Here is a 13,919-nt window from a genome sequence, read left to right as displayed (position 1 = left end):
CACGGGCTCTGGCCTCAGGGTCTCTGCCCTTGTCCTTCCCTCTACCTGGACCATCCCTCAGGTATCAGAATGGCTTCCTCCTTCAACCCCATTCAGATCTTGGCTCCAATATCACCCGCTCAATGATTCTTCTTGCAGCTGTATTTCAACTCTCAATCCCATCCTAAGTATCCCCCCTCTCCCTTTTCTGCTTTGTTTTATCCACAGCACTGATCATTATCAGGCAGTCTGTTGTCCTTATTTGTTTGTTTATTGTCTATTTTCCCCATCAGAATGTAAGCTCCAGGAGGGCAGAGAGTTTTGTTGGCTTTGCTCGCCACTACCTGCTAGACCCATGATGGGCACACACAAGATGCTCACAAATGCATATTGAATGGGTCAATGGACGAATGAATGCTGGACAGAGTGACTGGCCACCGGCCTTCAAGAGAGGCCCCACTGGGACTTCCCTGGTGGTCCAGTGGTTAAGAATCCGCCTTCCAATGTAGGGGACGCGGGTTTGATCCCTGGTCGGGGAACTAAGATCCCACATGTCGCAGTCCGACTAAGCCTGTGCGCCGCAACTACTGAACCCGTGCGCTCTGGAGCCCACACGCCACAACTAGAGAAGCCCGCGTGCCACAACGAACAGCCCGCATGCCGCAACGAAGACCTGATGCAGCCAAATAATAAAATAAAATAAAAAAAAGAGAGGCCCCACTGCAACAGATTGCTGTTCAGTGTTGGTCATAATAATAGCAACAGTAGTGAATGCTCACTGAGTATGTATTACCAGTGCCATGTACTGTGGTAAGTACTTAAGTTGTATTGGTTTGTATAATCATCTCAATAACCCTACAAAGAGGCAGATGCCCAAAGTCACACAGGTGGTTGGAGATGGATTGAGTTAGTGATGTGAATGCAAGCCTGTCTCACCCCAGATCCCACACTCATTCTTTTTTTTTTAATTGGAGTATAGTTGTTTACAATGCTATGTTAGTTTCAGGTGTATAGCAAAGCGATTCAGATACACACACACACACACACACACACACACACACACACACACACGCATATATAGGTTCTTTTTCAGATTCTTTTCCCTTATAGGTTATTACAAAATATTGAGTATAGTTTCCTGTGCTTTACAGTAAGTCCTCATTGGTTATCTATTTTATATACAGTAGTGTGTATTCTTAGTGTTAGATTATAGCGACTTTCTCACCACCATCTAACTTGCCTGTTTTCTGGTGCCTACGCTCTCCCTTTTCATGAATATTCTAACGCAAGATGTTGTCTGTCTGCCTCTCCAGATCCACTCTCTAGCCCTCTCCACTCTGCTCAGGGCCCCATGAGTTTGATACACGTGGACTACATCAGTGGACCTTCTTGTCCTCTGGCTTCCGGTTGGGGCCGGCCAGTGGGGTCTCAACAAGAGACCAGAGGGAAGAAGGAGTCAAGGCAGGGTATCTATTCTCCTGGCTGTCTTCTCCCTCTGTGGTCACCTTGGGCTGGCTGCCTCTCTCAACTAAAGGTCACAGCTCTTCTCAAGGTGGCCCTCTTCACACAGTGTTCTGGTCTGGGTTCCAATACCTGCTTCCTGAGCTGCATCTTTCAGATTCAGGGGTGGTAACAGCTTGGTGTCCTGCTCTCTTGTGGTTTCTTTATGCCTTGCGCATACCTTGGTAAGCAGCCCCTTCGTTAAGCCCTCCTTGAATTATCCTAATCCAAGCCTGCCATCTGCTTCCTATGGGGACCCTGACTGATGACACACGTGGTGAACTCTGAGCTCTGAGTTCTCCCTCTGGCCTCACTCAGCCTGACTCTCCCTCCTTCAAACGGAGTCTGCATTTGATATACGTAAAGTGCTTACCAGAGTCCTCCATACATGGTAAGTGCTCGTGAATGTTGGTTTATGATTATTATTTATATTAATCCCTTCAGAATCAGGTTCCTATCTTTGTTTCACTCTCATTCATTTCCACTCCCCTTGACCACCTTCCCTGTACTGGGTTGAATAGTGTTCCCTCAAAATTCATTTCTACCCAGAACCTCAGAATGTGACCTTATTTGGAAAAAAATGTCCTTGCAAGTGTAATTAGGTAAGTTAAAATGGGGTCAGACTGGATTAGGGTGGGCCTATAACCGGTGTCCTTATAAGAAGAGAAAACTGAGACACACACAGAGGGAAGACAGCCACATCAAGACAGAGGCAGAAATTGGAGGGATGCAGCCACAAGCCAAAGAACGCCAAGGATTTCTGGCCACCCCCAGGAGCTGGAAGAAGCAAGGAAGAATTCTTCCCTAAAACCTTCAGAGACAGCATGGCCCTGCCAGCACCTTGGTTTTAGATTTCGAACCTTTAGAACTGCGAGAGAATACATTTCTATTGTTTTAAGCCACTCAGTCTGTGGCATTCTGTCACAGCAGCCCTAGGACACTAGCACACCCACCTACTGCACATCATAGCTAGCCTGAACGTTGAGTTCAGTGGACATTAACTCTTTCTATCTCCAGGTCTTTGTATAGACTGTTATTGCCTGTTCTTAGGAACATCTTCTCCCCTGATCTCCACTTGGCCACCTCCTGCTTGTTAATTTCTCCATTGTGCCACTTCATCTGCGAGGTCTTCCCTGACCCTCCAAGTCCAGTTTGGGGAAACCCCTCTCTGAGTTGCACAGCGCCCTGAATCTTTGCCATCATGGTACCCATCACATTACACAACAGTTATATAGCTGGCTACCCATACACCGTAAGATTCATAAGGACAATAGGGGCCAGTCTCTTATCCTTAGCTGCATTCATGGTACCCAGCACGTTTTAATGCTGACTAACGCTCACTGAGTGCTTACTACATTCTCAGCATCGTGCTAAGCACTTTATCTGTATGAACTCATTTACTCCTCCTTGCTACCCTGTGAGGTAGGTACTACTAATTGCCCCATTCTACAGTCGGCCACCATGGAAAGCATGGGCTGAGACAGCAAGGGGCCCATCTGCATTATTCTTGGCATTCTTCCAGGTGTACGTTGCAATTCCACCAGCAAACCTCACCATATGATTTCGGTTTCCAAGTGCAAATCCATCGTTGCCTTAAACTCATTTATGCCGTCTACTCCCACTATATCTCCCATGCTCGACTGCTGCATGGTGCAATAACTCTCTGCCGGCCTCCGAACAGTCTTCCCAGTAATCAAGGAGGCACAATTGATTCAAAGTGTTAATATTTGCTCAGCACCGAGACCAGCCGGAGGCCTCATCATTCATAGCAATGCCCGCTGGAGCTCCAGAAGAGTAGGACTCTCAAAGGCTGCTGCCCGAGCCGGGGATGGGAGATGCAAAATCTCATCGTGTAAAAACGTGCTCCCTCTCCCCTAACCTGGGCTTTCTGGCATACAGATGAGAAGTGGTTTAAAGGAACGTAAGTGGAAACTGGACACCTGTGCAAGCTACTGAATCCTGGAGTCCCTGATTCCTCATTGATTTATTCGACTGCCCTATATTAAATACGGACTCTGTGTCAGGCATTCCACTAGACGCTAGAAACCCAACACACAAAAAAGGAAGGAATCATCCTCTTCCTGGCCTTAGGTAGGACCACACCTGCTGCCTGATGGCCCTCTGCTCTATCTCAGTTCCTTTAAGACAACTGCAATGACTCACGGAGAAAAGTGAGGAACTTAGCAGGGCCATTTGCAATGAAAGTTTCAACCCCACCTGCCTGCTCCAAGCATAGCCCTGTCCCATCCTGCCTCCCTCACTCCATGTTGTCTCTTAGCATGAATTGCTGGTTCAGGATCCTCTTCCTTCTTGCCTGGGCTGTTCACTACCATCACACCTTCCCTGGAAATACCACAGTGGAATGGCCATGAGTATGGTCTGCTACGTTGTAGCTCTATCGTCATAGGGAAGCCTGAAACCCCAGGTGCCTTTTTTTCATCCTTAAAATGATGATGAGAATGACAGCAACTACTACTTTGGAGGGTTGTTGGGACAACTGAACGAGTTACCAGGCAAAGTGTTTAAAACAGTGCCTGACCCATAGTAATCACTCAGTAGACATGATGAGCTAATTCTATTATTAATGTTGTTATTACCTGATTGATGCTGGGTACACACATGAGAGAGCCACTGTTAAGTCTGGTCATCTCCTTTTACTTATATATGTAGTTATTTATCTGTTTAAAAAATATTTATCAGTCAGGCACTAGGCCCCATGTTGGGAATTATGGGAGGTACAGAGGCAAGTAAGACATAGTCTTTGCCTTCAGGGAGCACACAGTCTAAAGGGCAGACAAGCAAGGAAGAATTACCGATAGCCCAATGTACAAAGTGCAATCCTTTACACATTTATCATTTTTTTTATTTTTTTTATTTTTAAAAAAGTTTTATTTTATATTGGAATATATTTGATTTACAATGTTGTGTTAGTTTCAGATGTACAGCACAGTGACTTAGTTATACATATACATATAACTAATCTTTTTCAGATTCTTTTCCCATATAGGTTATTACAGAGTATTGAGTAGACTTCCCTGTGCTATATAGCAGGTCCTTGTTGATTATCTATTTTATATATAGTAGTCTGCATGGGTTAATCCTTTTTAATCCTCCCATCAACCTAATGGAGCAGGCCCTCATTATCGTCATCCCATTTCACAGATGAGAAAGTAGAGTCAGAGTGAGGTTAAGCAATTTCCCCAAGGCTACGTAGCCAGGAAATGGCAGAGAGAGGATGCAGCCCAGGCAGTTGGCTCCAGAGCTGATGCTTGAAGTCCCTAGGCTATGCTGCTGTCCCAACACTGAAAGCCGTGATAGAAAAGCTTCCTGGAAGAGTCTGGGAAGGCTGCACCAAGGAGATGGATACTTGACACATGAGAAGGGTTTTTTGTGCTCTGCAAGGCCAAGCATACCAAGCTAGGGGAGAGAAGGTCCTGAGCAAAGATGTTCGGGGGTAGTGGGTTAGTGTAGGGATGGCAGGAGCTGGCCTCTGTGTTCTGGGGGACGGTGGCAGTGGGTGGAGGGAGTGTGGGAAAGGAGTTGAAAGTTAGGTGGAGTCCAGGTTAAGGAGTCTGGACTTTTTCAAACCAGAGGGTGCTGAGTTCTCTCTCCATTCTCTGCTGGCCCCTCCAAGCTGAGGAGCAGATAGAGAAGAGAGCCAGGTTTGTGGCCTGGCTTTTCTGTATTACGGTCTAATCTGCAGAGAAAAAGCTATTGAGACTTGTGTGGACAGACCAGTTTTTAACCCTAGGTTACCTTCTCCCTGTTGTGTAACCTTGGCAAACCCTCTTCATCTTTCTGTGCCCATTTTCTCCCCTGGGCAGAGAGGGACTGGTTAGAGCCGCCTTGTGGGGGAGATAGGTAGGAGGTCAAAGTGAGAAAGTACAGGTGCTCAGGCAGGGATGACTTCTTTCCAAGGGCTCTTCCTTGCTACCCTTGCCGCCCTCTGGGGAGCTTGTGAGTGCGGGCTGGGGAACCTGCCTGAGCACCCAGTAAGTTCTGGACTGCCAACAGGAACGCTTGCCTCGGGTTTTGCAAGTGAGTGCATGCAAGTCCTAGGGTAGACCGCCAACTCTCAGCCGCCTCGGCCAGGAGCCATGGGGCTGCTAGAAAAAAGGGGACATCAGCCTGAGCAGCTTCTGCCGGATTACCTTTGCTCGCACACCCCCTCCTGCCGTGACATCACATTCCGATGATGTGGGGCATCTGGCTCCTCGGCAGGGGGATGCCACATTCTAGCTGCGGGAGGCCACCGTTTGGGGAAGTCAGCCAAGCCAGGGGCTGTCTGCCTCCCTGCTGCCAGCAAGAAGGAAGGGGAAGAAGGACGGGACCCTGATCCTCAGCGACTCCATCGCCTTCCTTAGGCAGAGCAGGGGAGCAGTGGGGGCTGGAAGAAGAGGACGCTCAGGGCCGGAGATGAACCCCAAAGCATCCTCGCCGGCCCCATTCCTCCACGTGCATAGCTTAGACATTCCAGGGTGTGGAGGGTGAATGCAATGACAAGTCTGCGGGCTTTGGAGTGAAGTAGACTTGGATCCGAGCCCTGGCTTTGCAACCTTGAGCAACTTGCTTAGCCTCTCTGTGTTAATTTCCTAGGGCTGCCATAACGAGGTACCGTAAACCGGGTGGCTTAAATGACAGCATTCATCATCTCACAGTTCTGGAGGCTAGAAATCTGAGATCTAGACGTTGGTGGGGAAGGTGCCTTCTGGGGGCTGTGAGGGTGTGAGGGTAACGCTGTTCCATGCCTCTCTCCTAGCTGCTGGTGGTGTGCAGGCAATCTCTGGCACCCCTTGGCATATAGAAGCATCACCCTGACCTCTGCCTTCTTTATCTGGAAGTCTCCCTCTGTGTGTGTGTGTGTGTGTATGTGTGTGTGTGTGTGTGTCCAAATTTCCCCTTTTTATAAGGACACCAGTCATATTGGTTTAGGACCCATCCTCATGATCTCACCTTAACTAGCTACATCTGCGATAACCCTATTCCCAAATAAGGTCACATTCTGAGGCCCTGGAGGTCAGGACTCAACATGTGAATCTGGAGGGGGAGGGGACAATTCAACCCATAACTTCCCGAAGCTGCTTCCTTCTCCGTGGAGTGAGGAAAATAAAGCCAGCTTCCCAGGGCTCTGTGACAGTTAAATGAGGCAGGAAAGGGAAGTACCTGACACAGGGCAGTCAGGAATCAGTAAATGTGACTTCCTTGTCCCAAAACGGGCAGAGAACTCTCTTCCATGACACTAATCTGCTCCTCATAAATTAACCGAATTTAGTATCCTAACATGCCCCTAGTAGGAATTTAAAGACCATTTAATCTAACTTCCATTTCAAAGAGTGAGGAAACTGAGGCCCACAGAAGGAAAATTGTTTTGCTGATTTAATGACTAGCCTTGGGCTCGAACTAATTTTTCTCCTTAGAATAAGAAGCCATCTCATCCAGGGAAACTTCACTATATTAAAATGTCCTATTTATAACTCCTCACTTCCCTATAATAACACTAAAAATGTGTCTCATGTAGCACACGTCATCTTTCCCAAACCTCTTCCACAGCCATCATCTTGTTCAAGCTTTACCACAACACAACAGAATCACCCAGGGCACGGATAACTTGTCCCCATTAGACAGATTAGGAAACCGAGGCTCAGATAGCGACAGAGCTTGTCGAAGGTCACAGGCCTAACCGATGAGGAGGTGAGGACCAGAACTCGACTCTTACTAGTCCTTGTTCAGGGCTTTCTCCTCCACTGCATGGTTTTTCATGTGGTTCAGTCACTTTCAAAGGGGAGAATCCTATGCAATTCAAGGAGGGCTTCTGGCTCCATGATTCCAGCAGACTTTGGCTGGTCTCCAGGCCTCAAAGACCTTCCACATGGCTATTCCAGATTCCTTTTTGAAACACTCATCTTTCATTGTGCCACTCTGCCGCTCAAAGACATGCAAAGACACAAAGCTACCACATGGGAAAACACACCGAGGTCTCCAGGTCCTGCTCCTGATGCAGGCTGGAAACACTCACCATGGCACCAGGAATCCCAGCCCCAATGCACCGTCAGGTGGGACATACGACAGAGGGCCTGCCTGGGCACACAGGTGGCTTTCTGCTTTGAGACAGTGTCTCAGCCCTCTGCAACCTACAGACCCAAGAGGAGTGGAAACCATGCGTTATGCTTACCCTCCCATGCATGGGCCCAGAAGAACCTACATCAGGACCTGGGTGAGCCATTTGCAAGAAATGTCGGGAATGCACACAAAAAGAGACAACTGCATGTGGGCGTGGATGAGCATACAATTAAAAAGTTCGAGAAGGCCAGAATCCAATATTTCAGCCTATGAGCTAATATCCTTGATTTATTGATTAACGAATTTGTCCATTCACCATGCACCAAGCACTGATGCAGGGAGTATCATGTGATAGGCCCTGGGCTTGGCACTGTTTAGCAGTTAGCTGGACAGCACAGCCCCCATCCCCAGGCAGACACTGGTCCTGGATAGCAGAATATTAGAAGAGGCCCATAACCGGAATTATTTAAGGGATAGAAAAGAACAAAATAATTATGGAAAGTAAGGCAAGCAGCAGAGCCTTTTGGTTGCTCTGGGGTTACCATGCTGTAAATAATAGCACGTAGAAATGACCTGCGGGTCCAATAACTGAGAAAAGGTACAAGTCATCTTGTCATACGAGGGGGAAGAATGACACCTTTTACAATGACTGAAAATTAACCTCATCATAGGAAAAAAACCCCAGGAAATGTTTTGTGGGAGCAAGGCTCTCTGCACATAAGCACACTCTGTAGACCAGAAGCACTGTCATCTAAAGTCAAGTGTAAAGCCCAGAGCCCCACACTGAGCACACATTCAGTCTATTTAGGAACCAGAGAACCTGAAGTCTAAACTTTTGTCAAGCCAATTACTAGCTAGAGAGCTCAGAGGCCTCAGTTTCCACCTGTGAAATGGGTATATTCACAACAAAAACCTTAAGAGCCCACAGTGTAGACTCTGTGGTTTCCCTGCATGGTCTCATTTAGTCCACAATGTAATCCTGTGAATTGGGTCCAAAGTTATTATGATAATTCACACTGGGAATATGACACACGAAAGGGGCAAGCAAGTTGCCGTTTCCACAGCTACTAAGTAGAAGAGACGATTTGAGCTCCAGAGCCTGAGATCTTAACACCTTCAATACTAATAATAACTGCTTCCCAGTGATGAAGTGAGGAATAAATGACACCACAGGTGAAAGAATTTTTCAAAAATCACCAAGTAGTACATACATATGAGGGGGTTTATTATTTCTTCCCTCCCTGGGCATGAACTGACTTTCAATAAGCCAAGAAAATTCCATTTCCAATCCTACTCTCCCTTTATTCTTCAACTGTTACAGTAAAAGGAGGGCCTAGGGATTTGGGAAAACAGTCGGGAGCCAAAGAACCAGCTACAGAGATGTGAGATGGGAGAGGAAGAACCACGGGGCCTCGTTGTACACACAGTTTGCAAGTTGATGTGCAGACTATTTGCCGGGACCAATTACTCTCATCTTAATTAATGAACACACAACCCACAATCTGTCTGAGAAATGCGAAAGAATATGGCCCGTGTCTAGCGGTTGCAAGTGTGCCAGCCCCCAGATCTGGAAGCACCTCCCTCCACCTGCTGGAATGGGAGTCGCCATGGAGACCACATCTGAGCAACGAGATGACACTGAAATTTGGTTCAAACCCCCGCTCTGAAATGTGTGTGTGAAGAATTTACCGTTGGCTGGCCCTGCACTAGGCAGGGTGGACTTCTCAGAGTAAAGGCAGGCCATGCTCTGCCCTCAAGCGCTGGGAGAGGAGGATGGCTCACCAACTGAAGGGCCTTCTGTGTGCAGAATAAAGACGTGGCGTACGGTGCCTGGCGCTGCGGGAGATTCCGGGGCTGAGGCTGAGGACGCAGACCTGCTTTCCAGTGACTTCGCCTAGACAGTTGCTGACGCCAACAGATACATTTACTGAGCGCTTACTCTGAGCTCGGCCCTGTGCTAACTAAGCGATTTGCATGCATTACCTCATTTAATCCTCACGACAACCCCGGGAATGAATTGACCCTTTACTGCTGAGATGTGTTGAGCACTTACTCTGTGCGATTCATGCCGTAGGCCTAGCATTTAAAAGCTTGTGCCAGATCACTGGCTGGTAAGTGTCACAGTCAGGATTTGAACCCAGGAAGTTTAGCTCCAAATGCTGAGGGAACTTAACCATGATATATGTACCAAATTCATTCACCTGGTATTTGTTGAGTACCTTCGAGGCAGACAAGAATCTTATATTTTAGGATAGGAAACTGGAGGTGAGGGGAAACTGTAATAATCAAATCCAGTTCATGACAGACTCTGTTCGTGCTATAGAGAAATTGCACCCGGTAAGAGTGGGGCACGGTGGTCTCCTTTTGGCTCTGAGGGGGCAGCAGGCAGAGCCACAAATTGGTGGGTCCCCCTGAGGCCGCTCGGAGAGTGAGGAGGGTGTAGGATGTTAGAATGTCCAGTGCCCTGGGGTCCATGCCTGGGAAGGAGGCACAGGAAGCAGGGGTCCCTAGAGCGAGACATCAAGCTGCAATGCAACCCCAAGGACAACTTTGGCCAAACCAGGGGGAGTCCTGGAGCTGGACCTGCCATGCAGAGCTGTCCGATTTGGGACTTTATCTCTCTATGTCAACAAGTCACTAGATGGGTGCTGCCCAAGGAAGAATCTGACCTTGGACGAGGCAGCTCTCTACTGCTGAGCAATCCCGGGAGGGGCCAGCAAGCAAAAGCTGTCTTCCCACAGCCGTCCCAGCAGCTGGGCCAACAAATCCGCCTTGAAAGGGGACCTGGGGGCACCCCACAGTGTCCCCCACAAGTGGTAAGGGAGGGGGCTCTTTGTGGCTAAATCCTGAATAAAATGGAATCAAGAAAGTGATGAGGAAGACCAACAGCAACCCAAGCAGGGGGATGTTCTCCCAGTCGGGGAACATCCTGAAAGCAATAAATGGGTATGTGACACACTGTGAGACAGAAAAGTAAGCACACACGCAAGTCCTATTTTAAACAATCACCCAGGGGTTAAACCCCTACTCCTGAGCAGTGGAGGCCTTCAGCAAGACCCGCGCTGTTTAGTTGGAAAGACAGACTAATTTGTTAGGCTTAAAACTCTCATAAAACTATTTTTTGCTATGTTATAATGATCTTTCAGATTTAATTAACCACAATTGCTTTCAATCAACAGTGTGTGTGGCCATTAAACAAATAATCATAGTTACAAAATAACATTTAGTATATGCCAGGCCCTGTTCTAGGCGCTTTATATATATTAATTCACATAATCTCACAATGATCACTTAAAGTAGGTGTTATTTTATGGGTGAGGAAACTGAGACACAAAGAGATTAGTAACTTGGCCAAGGTCGTGTCACTACTAAGAAGCAGAGCCAGACTTCAAACTCAGGCACCTGGGCTCCCAGGCAGGGCTCTGGACCATGGCCTTGTGCTCCTGCCCCAGGAGTTCGCTATGGTCTTAACAGAGAGTCCAGCCCAAGGTGTGACAGTCCTGCTCGTCAGATACCACCAGGCATTGTAATCACCTGTTTGTCACCTGTCCATTTTCCGCCCTGCAGTCAGAGTGATCTTTTCCAAACAAAATAAAATATTCCCCATTTCAAAGGCTGAACTTCCCATCTGGCCCTTGTGGCTCTGAAAGGCCTGGCCCCCTGGGCCTGTCTCCTCAGTCTAGGCCTACAGTTCACTCCCCTGGCATCCCAACACCACCTCAGTGCCTTTGCACATGCTGTTCCCTCTGCCTGGAGTATCCTCTCCCCTTCTCAGTACCCCCTTGGACTAGTTAATTCCTTCTTGTCTGACAATCTTGGATTCCCTTGTTATTCCCTCTCATTACACATTTCACTTTTCCTCCATAGTATCAAATATAATGTTAATTCCTTATTTGAGTGATTCACATCACATTGTAAACGAAATAAGCAATTGTGTAATTCGTTGTTTCATGCCTATTTTTCTACTACAATGTAAGTACCAAGAGGAGAGGAACTATGTCTTGTCTATCACTGTACAGCCCGGTCCCTAACACAGTGGCTGGAATAGAGAAGGCCAGCGTTAATGCGTGAGCTTCACTGATAAAGCAGAAGAGGGAAGGTCAAACTAATTACTGGCTTCTGACACCTTAGGGTCCTCTCCTGTAAACAGTGAGATCTCCTCGCTGTGGGAGGGTAAGAGCTAATGTATATAAAACCCCTAGTGGAGTCCGGCAATTAGCAGCCCACCAATAATCAGTACCTATAATGATACCATTTATATTATTTTATTAGTAACATTACAGAAAGGAGGGGTATGGACTAGGGTTTCAGAGTACAGACTCTGCAGACAGCACCCTAGAATCAGATCCCAGGTATGCCCTTTACTAGCTGCGCTGGGCCTCAACTATCTCATCTGTAAAACTGGGGTAATGAGAGTTCCGTACTCAGGGGCTGTGGTGAGGGTTAAAAACTAACTAAATAAGGCATTTAGGACGGAGTCTGGTACATAATAAGCTTCATCCCAGCAAATTTCATATATTATTATGGAAAACAGTAAAAAAGCAAGACAAATTTAAAGGCAGGCTTAGCATGAAGAAAAGAAGACAATGGGTCAAGAGCACAATTCTCAAACATTTGAAGTGGGGTCACTTCAGTAGAGGTAATAGAAGAGGGACAAGGTTTCTCCGGTGAAACTCCAGAGTACAAAACTAGGATCGAGGTGGTAAAATAGGGCAGGAAGATATTGGCTCAGCAGATGAGATGCTGAATAAAATAGCAAGTGTCTCACCTCTGGAAGTATGCACAAAGAGGCTGGCTGGCCACCTGCCAAGAGTGATGTAAGAGAAATTGGATGGGAGGTTATGGTAGAAGCCCTTACCTAAAGGTCCTCATGTCTGTAAGAGTCTGAGACAGTAAGCTTCTCTAATGCTTCCAAACTCCATGCTGAAATGTTTTCTTTCTTTAATTCAGCTACCTTTAGAACAAAGGGGACATATTCATTCACCATTGGTCAGGAACATAGCAAAGCTTAAAAAGTTGTCTGCACAGACTTCTGGAACATTCTAGAACCTCAAAAGGAACGTCATGGGTTAAACCAGCACAAATCTCTGACTCTTGGGTTCAGTGTTCCTCCAAATTGGACTGTACGAGAGTGAGTGGGACCAGAGGAAAGCGAAGGCACCTCCAGTGTGTTTATTACCATCACTCTGCTTGGGATTACACACACTATGGTCTCCACGGGCTTCACAGGCAACCTTGGCCCTGTCCCCAGAGGGCTGGATGTGGGGACCCCACCTCTGCTGCATGAAACGAGCACACAAAGGCATGGAAGGAGGTTACTGTGGCAGGAGATGGCAGGAGAAAACTAGGCAGGCTACAGGGCTGATCTGCCATATAACACAGTCCCTTACATGTCTCCCCCCACAGTACGTAATGCACTTTCTCATTCCATAGAGAGCTCAAAATAACACTGTGAAATAACTTTTATCGTTCATTCACTCATTAATTTATTCAATGTGTATTTATGGAGCACTTACTATGTTTCTACTTATTGCACTCTTACTGTATACCAGCTCCTATTCTAGGTGCTGACCAAACTCATCCTTTTAACTTTATATTTGAGGAAACAGATACAGAGATTAAGTGACTTATCCATAGCTTTCAATGGGTGTGCTAGCCTCTAAGAACAATATTATTCACTCTCATGATTTAATTAAGATAAATAATTAGATTCACCAGCATTAGTGTGAGTAATAATAATAACTATTGTTAGTACTTGACAGTCTACCAAGAACATAATACATAACTCACCCTATGAAGTGTGAGGGCAATTACCCCTGTTCTAAAACTAAATATACTAAGACTGAGAAAGAATAATAAACAAGTTCACCCAGTTCTCCCAGACAGGAAGTAAAAACGAAAGTCGGCTATGAGAATACCACTCTGTGACCCTAAATGCCTTGTCAGAATAGCACACCTATAATCAATATTTAGTGTCCCCATTTTGAAATGATATCCTATATAATTCATCCATTATTTAATTGTAATTTTCCAAGAACCCAGTGAGAAAAAGAGCATTATCCCCATTTCAGAGCTGAGAAAACTGAGGCTCAGAAAGTTTAGGGAACTTGTAGCAGATACAAAGCAGTAAGGCTTTGAACCAGGACTCAAACCCACATCTTCTGATTCCAACACCCTTGCTTTTCTCACTAACCCCCATTACCAAATACCCAACTAAAAAGCCTCCTATGGAGAGAGGGAAAGCTGCTGGTGTTGCCCACAGCATCAGTACCCCAGGCTTTCCCTTTTGTTTTCCTTCCAGCCATCCCAGGCAGAGGCCTGGGGTTCTTGGTGGGGTAGTATGGAGAGAAGCACATGCCTCGCTCAGTACTAGGCCAGGC

This window comes from Balaenoptera borealis (genome assembly GCF_965194805.1).
Source record: "Balaenoptera borealis genome assembly, chromosome: 1".
NCBI classification, from domain to species: Eukaryota; Metazoa; Chordata; class Mammalia; order Artiodactyla; family Balaenopteridae; genus Balaenoptera; species Balaenoptera borealis.
The sequence above is the reverse complement of the archived record's forward strand: the minus strand, read 5'-3'. Positions refer to the sequence as shown.